The sequence below is a fragment of the Glycine max genome, chromosome 15, assembly GCF_000004515.6.
Source record: "Glycine max cultivar Williams 82 chromosome 15, Glycine_max_v4.0, whole genome shotgun sequence".
Classification (NCBI taxonomy): domain Eukaryota; kingdom Viridiplantae; phylum Streptophyta; class Magnoliopsida; order Fabales; family Fabaceae; genus Glycine; species Glycine max.
Genome location: NC_038251.2, coordinates 41,817,977 through 41,828,072, shown reverse-complemented (window position 1 = coordinate 41,828,072; position 10,096 = coordinate 41,817,977). Strand labels below are relative to the sequence as shown.

At 36.0% G+C, this 10,096-nt stretch overlaps 1 pseudogene; it reads right to left on the bottom strand.

Moving 5' to 3' along the window:
* LOC100782133 (cycloartenol synthase-like) overlaps positions 1-10,096 on the bottom strand; it is a 47,325-nt pseudogene that overhangs the window by 13,072 nt on the left and 24,157 nt on the right.

Genomic DNA, 10,096 nt, shown 5'->3' with positions numbered 1-10,096 from the left:
TTTTTGGGTCTGTCATTATCTACGGTCATTAAATGTTTGCGAATAAAATGGTAAATTAGACTTGATAAATTCCAACTGGTAACTGAATTTGCACAAAAGGTTATTATGCCTTGAAAAATTCTCAGATTGATGTATGCAATATTTTGCTTTCCTCTAGGACTTGGTTCAAAGTGACAGGGATGATCCTAGCCTACCACTGGTTACTGCACCTTAAAGAAAATTCCCTGGGTAAAATGGGAAGCTATTTGCTTACCTAAGGAGGAAGGTGGTTTGGGGATTAAAGAAATATCTAAATTTAATGAAGCTTTGCTGGGTAAATGGAGGCAGCACCAGAGATGCTTTTATTATCTTTTCATTCAGTACCACTTGTACTGTTTTTGTTTATCTCAATAATATATTATACATTATGCAGTAATAAGGACTCTTTGTAGTGGAGGGATCTAAAGATAATTTTTCAGAATACACAACAGGGTGAGAAGATCAAAAAAGGGATCTCATGGAAGGTGGGGAGAGGGGACAGGTTCAAATTCTGGGAAGATGAGTGGATACAAGGTGAGGTCTCATTAATCACAAAGTATCCCAGGCTGTTTGTAATCTCTCAACAGCAGAACAACTCAATCCAGCAGATGGGAGGCTTCAAGGATAATGAATGGGAGTGGAACTTGTCATGGAGGAGGCCATTGTTTCATAATGAACAACGGCAGAACAACTCTATTTTAGTCTGACTTGGAACCAAATTATGGCCATCCAACTACATGTATTTCAAGTACCTCTGGTACTTTTTATATATATGAATATAATTATCTTTGCTGATAAAAAAAAAATTATGCCTTCCAAAAAGAAAGTACAAAAAAAAAATAAAAAAGTAAATACAGTAGGGAGGCAGAGATATAAAGGTTGCCAACCTGACTGTCTGATCTCTGTGTATTCCAACAAGTAGAAAATCTCCAAGATCCCTAGCAAGCCTCAAGATCTATATAACATAAAGGTCAGTTAATACAATATCAAGCCACACATCCATTTAAACAATCTAAATGGTAGTAGCAGCATAGAAGTCAATTATTGCAAGAGCCTAGTATAATTTATCATGTCTCACCCTCCCAGAATAACCCTCATCTAATAACCCAAGATTTATTTTCTATAGCCAGATATAACAGGCAAATGGCAATAGATTATTGAATAAAAACAACATAAGCAGAAATCAAGATGCAGATGAATCAAAGAGGGGGACAGTCACATCCTATTTTCATAGAGTTATTAATTTGAGGACGAGGAGAAATGCTTTGAGGGGGTTGCAGATTTGTGACACCTGGGTGGAAAATCCTAACATTATAAAGGCTGAAACCCTTCATCATTTTCAGATAAGCAGTTCACTTCAGGATATGTTATTGTAAAACAGTTACAAGCATAATAACTAAATGCAATACAAGAATATGAGAACTGACGAACCCAATTACTTTGAATAGGTAACTGTTTTTAATATCAATAGTTACCTATTTTTATAGTCCAAAACAACTATCAACAGTTACCTATTTTAATCCCACATTGTAACATAACTAAATGCAATAACCTATTTTAATATCAATAGTTAACTATTTAAAACAGTTACAAGCATAATTTGCAATAACAGGATATGAGTAGAAACTGCCAATACGAGGCAAGTGAATAGTTTATAAATAGTCTGGAAGCATTCAACAATTAAGCGAATAAAATAGAAAAGAGAGCAAGCAACCCAGTTCCTTAAATCCACTTGGGTAAAAACATTATCTATACTTAAGCATTACTTGCTCAAGAAACAAAAAATATGTTAAAACAACAATAGTGAAGCCCCCTCTGTTGGACAATAAAATGTTAAAGCAATTGCAGGCAATTTCAATAACCCTGTGGATCCATCTACAGAAATCATGGTTGATTCTCTGTTATAGTGCAAACAGAATAACACCTTACTAAAAATCATGCAACATTACTTATTACTACCCAGAAAAAATAAAATAGGTCAAATGAAGTATAGAAGTTAGTGTTACCTTGATGAAGAGAACCCAGCAACACACGCACGTCAGCGGAGCCTGTACAATCGCAAACAAAATGTTATCTGATGCCACTCCCAATTCGGGTCAAACCACTCACAATGAAACTTAGCATACACGAATTTCACCTACGTACCTCGCGGAGAAAGCTTTGACCTTTGAGCACCGACGACTGTTTCAGCACCCTAGTAGCAACTCTGTATCTAGGGTTTTCTTCGACCCAGGACAATGTGGGTTCTATGGGGTTCGAGCGATGACAATATGGGTTTTCCGGCAGCGTAGGGGGTTCTGTGGGTTCCAGCGAGGACAATGTGGGTTTTCCGGCAGTGTAGGGGGTTCTGTGGGTTCGACCAACGACAATGTGGGTGTCGACGGAGCGGTTTCCGGCAGATTTTGGGCGAGAGGAGAAAGAGAACAGCGATTTTAGGCGGGAGGAGAAAGAGAAGAGGTAGGGCAAGGTTTTCGAACGCGCACGGCTTCTGAAATCTCTATTTTTTTAAACTTATAAACACAACAACATCGGTTTTTTATGGATAACCGATGTTAACTAAATGTACTTAACATCGGTTTTGTAAAAACCGATGTTAACATCAAATACATTACATCGGTTTTTTAACAAACCGATGTTAAAATCAACTCCTTAACATCGGCTCCCTCAAAACCGATGTTAACTCTATGAAGTTAACATCGGTTTTGCCCAAACCGATGTTACCATATTCATCTTAACATCATGTTAACATCAGTTTTTTTAAATAACCGATGTTAACATGAAGTAGTTAACATCGGTTTTGCTAAAACTGATGTTAAGTAACTCCATTTAATTACAAAAATGTCACCGCGCTTTCGTTAACATCGGTTTTAACTATAACCGATGTTAATTGGGCGATGTAGAAAGCTTTTTTTTTAGTAGTGAATCTCTTCCACTGACATTTCTAACATAATTAATATTTGTCGATAAAAAAAAAGTGTTAAGAAGTTTGCAAGAAAAAAATATTAGAGTTAATTTTCAATGCTTTTATCTATTAGGCATTCTGTATCATTATTTTGGTCATTCAAAATGTTTTTCCTTTAAATTTATCTAACACAATTAAACCAATGAACCTCTCTTTTGGATGATATTTTCTACTTGGAAATTTGTTGTATTGCCTAGATTCTTGAACTTTGCAAGGATGACATGCATTAAAGAAGTGAGTTTGTGGACAAATTGAGCAAACCATGAGCCATCAGCTAACTGCATGCTTTTGATATAGTTTGCTGCCTTAGCTATACAAATTTCTATTTCTTTCTTTTTGTGCTCAGGATATCATTGTGTGAATAAGGCAAGACCTCCAATGGTTGATGTAGTACATTCTACAAACCTATAAAAAGTTACGGGCTTATTTATTATCATAGTTCAAAACAACCATATTCTCATAATATAAACGGTACGAAAATTATATATGCTAGACATACTAGTGATCGATCATGACATCTTCAAATGTTTCAATTGGATTTAATTTCTGTGGAAGAAACAAAGAGTATTAAAAAACTGAATTTACCTTTCTCATTTAAGATAAAGTAAGTTTCACCTCCATCCATGCATAAGATCTTGTAAGTTCAAAGCCTCTGAATCCGCCATTTTTATTCTGTAATATAATGGAGAAAAAAAATTGGCTAAGCTACGATGTTAAAGTTCTAAATTTATAATTTTAAATTGTGGTAGCAATTGCAATTCTCTACAAATGCAAATTGTTAAGGCATGAACTTATTTTATATTTGAACTCCATAATCTATTATGAGTCACATTTAAAATCTCACATCTCAAGCTCTCACTTATTAAATCTTACCTTTCATTTTTCACTAACTTGTGACCTAAAATTCTCTTCTCCCTTCCAAATTTCCTCTAAATATATTAAATCAAGAAAGAGAAAGAATGGAAAAATTGTGTGGTGACTTTGATGCTTTCATTGTAGATTTTTTATGATTTTATAACATGCCACAATCTTAATATTTTGAATTTGTTAGAGACTTGCAACCAATCAACTTCACACTGTACCTGTATGGATAAAATCCAATTAACACCATTATATAGTTGTTGTAACAATAATTTATGGCAAACTGAAAAAATTACTGGCTGAGTCGCGGACAATGTCGCTTTCTTTAAGACGTTTCGTGGCATTGCCAAAAATTGTGCAAGCTGACTATCAATCACGAAGTCCCCAGGATGAAACAGCCCAGATCATTGTATAAGATTTCCACTGCACTAAGGAAACCTTTCTAGAATTACACCCTCTTGTATGACTTGAAAAGTCACTCTAAAGCCACCCGAAAATATGACTTGAAAAGTCACTATTATAGCCAACTGAAAATATGACTTAAAAAGTCACTCTTATAGTCAACCGAAAATATGACTTGAAAAGTCACTATTATAGCCAACCGAAATTTTAGAGCGACAGAAAGAAAGAAGGAGAAGTTTGCCGGAAATGCATCGGCTGAAATATGGGAGGGAGAAAGAAAAGTTGAGGAAATGCTTCTCAACTGGGACAAGGAAAATGAAGAAAATGGCTCTCTATATATAAGGAGTGAAACACTATTCAAGTGTTTATCTTGAGCGATGTGGGACTTGAAGCCTTTTTTTCTTTCAAACTTTCACTCATTTTCTCCTTTGTTCTAACAATCCCCCACTTGAAATTTGAAAAGAAGATTTTCGAGGATTTCATAAAATTATGCATAAACAAAGGTGTCATACAACTTGAACCTTTGCATATTGTGTAAGATTTAGATTTTACTAGAGTGACTCGAAGTCTTGAACTCTATCTCCAACATCAAGCCACACACAACATTTTCATAGGTGTATTTTATAAAGCTCGTGCGTTAAAGGCCATGCACGTCTATCCCGGTATAGTGAACGCTCTAGAAATTTTTGCCTAAAATTTCATATGAAGCGGCCCCCACTTCAACATTCACATAGGTGAGTCTATCAAGAGTACTCTTGTAGCCTAGGTACTCCACTCAACATAGAGTATAGATCTCATTAAGAATCATGAATTTTTTTTCCATAACTCATCCTCTTGTTACTTCAGGAATCATGTTGTTTTCACTTATAATAGCATGTTCATCTCATATCACTTCATAACTTGTTATTACCCATTGAACCTAGTTCTTGGGATCTCCAGTCATTTAGGTCGGGTTACCATCATGAATGATCATCGCAGTAAGGGCAATAGTCCCATTCTTTTAGAAGTGTTTTGGACTTTCTCTCTAGCTAATCCTTTCATCAAAGGATCTGCTAAATTATCATCAGTGCGTACGTGATCCACTCTAACAGCTCCTGTTGAGAGTAATTCTCTAACAGTGTTGTGCTTACGACGTATCTGTCGTTTCTTGCCATTGTAATAATGGTTCTCAATTTTTGCAATAGCTGTGGTACTATCGCAATGGATCAACACAACTGGTATCGGTCTTTCCCATAATGGAATCTCTGCAAGTAAGCTTCTCAGCCAACTTGCTTCCTCACTAGCAGTTGCTAGTGCTATCATCTTAGATTCCATAGTGGACTGAGCTAAGATAGTCTGTTTCTTTGACTTCCAAGAAACAGCCCCACCAGCTATGCTAAATATATAGCCGCTGGTTGCTTTGGAATCATTTGAAAGAGTGTTCTAATCTGCATCGTTGTATCCTTCAAGTACAGCGAGAAACCTTTTATAATGTAATCCAAGGTTTATGGTTCTTTTAAGGTACCTCATTACCCTTTCAATAGCATACCAGTGCTCCATACTAGGTCTATTGGTAAACCTGCATAATAATCCCACAACATAGGCTATGTCGGGTCTAGTACAACCAGTGGCATACCTAAGGCTGCCAATGATACTTGCATACTCAATTTGTCGTATACCTTCACCAGTGTTCTTAAACAGTTTTACACTTGGATCATATAGATTACTAGCAGGTTTACAGTCAAAGTAGTCCTATTTCTTTAAGATCTTCTCAATGTAGTGAGATTGATCCAGAGAAATTCCCTCTTTTGACCTAGTAATCTTAATACCAAGGATTACACTTGCTTCTTCAAGGTCTTTCATATCAAAGTTGTTACACAACAATGATTTCACATCGTTCACTACATGAATATTTGAACCAAATATGAGAAGGTCATTGACATATACACATATGATAGTGCAAATATTATTTACAGATTTGTAGTAAATGCATTTGTCACTTTCATTCACCTTAAACCCATTCGAGACTATTAAGTTATCAAACTTTTCATGCCACTGCTTAGGTGCTTGTTTTAGACCATACAAAGATTTATATAACTTGCAGACTTTATATTCTTGTCCATGAATCACAAACCCTTCAAGTTGCTCCATATAGATTTCCTCTTCCAATTCACCATTTAAAAAAGCAGTTTTAACATCCATTTGGTGTACCACTAGACTGTGAATAGCAGTAAGAGATATTAACACCCGAATAGATGTTATTCTAGTGACTGGTGAAAAGGTGTCAAAGAAATCCACATTCTCTCTTTGCCTAAAACCCTTGGCTACAAGGCGAGCCTTGTATTTATCCACAGTACCATCAGGTTTTTGTTTTTTTTTCAAGATCCATTTACAACCAATTGGTTTGCAACCAGGAGGCAAGTCTACTAAATGCCAGGTCTTGTTAGATTCTAAAGAATCCATCTCATCATTAATGGCTTCTTGCCACAAGTCAGCATCCAAAGAAGACAAAGCTTCTTGGAGGTTTGATGGATCCTCCTCTAATGTATAGGCCATATAATCGGGCCCATAATCTTTAGCAATTCTTTCTCTCTTACCTCTTCGAGGCTCTATATCTGGTTCTGGTTGTGCAAGATTTTCACTACTAATAGCAGGAAGATGATTGGATGAAGTACCCCCACTATTCCTTAATTTAAAAGGAAATTTATTTTCATAAAAATCAGCATCATTTGACTCTATGATCACTTTTGCGTTTAGGTCATAAAACCTATACGCTTTGCTATTAATAGCATAACCAATGAACACACATTCATAGGCTCTACTTGCAAGTTTAACCCTCTTGGGGTCTGGGATCCTTACATAGGCCAGACATCCCCAAGTTCTCAAATAGGACAAATTTGGTTGTCTTTTCTTTAATATCTCATAGGGAGATGTCTTGATTTTTGATTTGGGGTTTCTATTTAGCACATAACAAACAGTTAATAAAATTTCGCCCCACCAAAAAGATGTTGCACTAGAACTCAACATGGTAGCTACAACTAATTCTGTAAAAGTTTTGTTCTTTCTTTCCGCTTTACCGTTCATTTAAGGTGAATATGGAGCAGTCGTCTCATGTATGATTCCATGCAAATTATAAAACTCATTAAACAAACTGGAATCATACTCTGTGCCTCTATCACTTCGAAGTTTCTTAATTTTCTTATTGAATTGATTTTCAATTTCTGTTACAAATAACTTAAACATGTCAAGCGCTTCACTTTTATTTTTCATAAGATATACATATGTATAATCAGAGCAGTCATCAATAAAAGTGATAAAATATCATTTTCCATTTCTGGTCAACGTTCCATCAAATTCACATATATCAGAATGTATTAAATCCAATGGCTCAGATTCTTTAACTAGTGATTTATGTGATTTCTTAGTTATTTTAGATTGACTGAAAAAACACATTTTTCAAAGTGGTTTGAAGATAGCTTTGGGATGAAACCTAAGTTACTCATGTTAGATATGCAACGACTATTTATATGACAAAGTCTAGAATGCCAGATATTAAAATCACACAACATGTAAGCAGAAGGAGAAACTTTACTAATATCAAGATTCAATTTGAACATGCCATCAGTGGCGTACCCTTTCCCTACAAATACCCCATTCTTGGTCAAAGTAAATAAATCTGCACCTATGGTCTGAGTAAACCCAGCCTTGTTTAAAAGAAAACCAGAAATCAGATTATTTCTCATCTCTGGGGTATGCATCACATCTTTAAGGATCAAAGTCTTTCCAGAGGTAAACTTCAGTTCAACATCTCCAGTTCCAGCAACAGTAGTGGTGTGGGAATCACCCTGCAACACTTTCTTATTTTCAATATTCGTGTATGTTTTAAACATAGCACGATCATAGCAGACATGGCGGGAGGCACTAGTGTCTACCCACCATCCATCTGATCCTCCAATCATATTGATCTCAGTTATCACAGCTATGTATGCCTCTTGAGTCATGTTAGCCTGGGGAGCACCTGTCATTGAAGGATTTCTGCATTTACATGCCATATGTCCCGGTTTGCCACAATTGTAGCAGAGGAATGGCTCACCGGGATTATTCTTGGCAGGTGGATGTTGTCTAGCATGTTGGACCCTTGAGGGGTTCTTGTTGCGGTTTGAGGTATTGTTCACATTGCGGTTCTGATTCTTAAAGTTTTTGCCAATAGGCTTCAGAACTGCACCTGTGTTCTTCCTTTTAGTGTTGTTGTGAGACACAACCAACACTTCATTTTTCTGATCTTGTCTGCATGCCTCTTCCTCAATGCGCAGACGTCTGATCAGAGACTCCAAAGAGAATTCTTTGGTCATGTGTCTGAGAAGGTTTTTGAAATCCTGCCAGCCAGGAGGCAGCTTGTCTATGATGACAGCAACCTGAAATTGCTCATCCAATGCCATACCCTCTGATATGATATCATGAGCAATTTTCTGTATCTCATGGGATTGAGACTCTATTGATTTATTATCAGTCATTTGATACTTGAGGTAGCGGCTAACAACATACTTTTTAGTCCCAGCTTCCTCAGTATCATACTTCTTTTCCAGAGCTAGCCAAACTAATTAGGCAGACTTATATGGGCTATAATAATCATAGAGATTATCAGCTAACCCATTCAGAATGAAATTCTTGCATAGGTAATCATTTTCATTCCAGAGAGCTAATTCCATAGTCATTTTATCCTTCACTTCCTTCTCAGCATCCTCAGGTACCACCAAAATATCAGTGTTCAAAACGTAGGCAACTTTTCTCATACTTAAAGAAAACATCATCTTTTGTTGCCAATGTTTGAAATGATTCCCTTCAAACCTTAAAGGTTTGTTGAGGTCATTTCTGTTCGAGCTAGTAATATCTACAGTAGCCATAGCAGAACCAAAACCGTCTTAAAATTGTTGTAACAATAATTTATGGCAAACAGAAAAAATTAATGGCTGAGTCGCGGACAATGTTGCTTTCTTTAAGACGTTTCGTGGCACTGTCAAAAATTGTGCAAGCAGACTATCAACCATGAAGTCCACAGGATAAAACAATTCAGATCACTGTATAAGATTCCCACTGCACTGAGGGAACCTTTCTAGAATTACACCTCTTGTATGACTTGAATAGTCACTCTAAAGCCACCTGAAAATATGACTTGAAAAGTCACTATTATAGCCAACCGAAAATATGACTTAAAAACCGGAAATATGACTTAAAAAGTCACTCTTATGGCCAACCAAAATTTTAGAGCGACAGGAAGAAAAAGGGAGAAGTTTGCCGGAAATGCATCGGCTGAAATATGGGAGGGAGAAAGAAAAGTTGAGGAAATGCTTCTCAACTGGGACAAGGAAAAATGAAGAAAAGGACTCTCTATATATAGGGAGTGAAACACTATTCAAGTGTTTATCCTGAGCGATGTGGGACTTGAAGCCTTTTTTTTTCAAACTTTCACCCATTTTCTCCTTTGTTCTAACAATAGTTGTTCTACATCCATTCCTCTATCAACAATATCAAATGATGCCTTTGATAATAAAATGGTTTCCTGAAAAAGATATGAACAATTTAAATAATATGATTAACTTTGTATTAAAAAAATTATGTAAGAATCTATTAACTCAAGTTTGAATATAATTTGAAAGTTCAACCATCATCTAATTAATTTTATTTAAGCATACAAATCACTATTATTATGCTTCAAATGAAAAATTCTCTGCAAGTCTAAGAACATTATTTGCTTTCCAAAATTATAGGTCACCTTCAGCTTCAGTCAAAATAGTAAAGTATATGGTTCTTTAGATCATGGAGAACTTCATTCCCAGGGCTATGTTTTTCCTAATTGAAGTGGCACTAATGTTT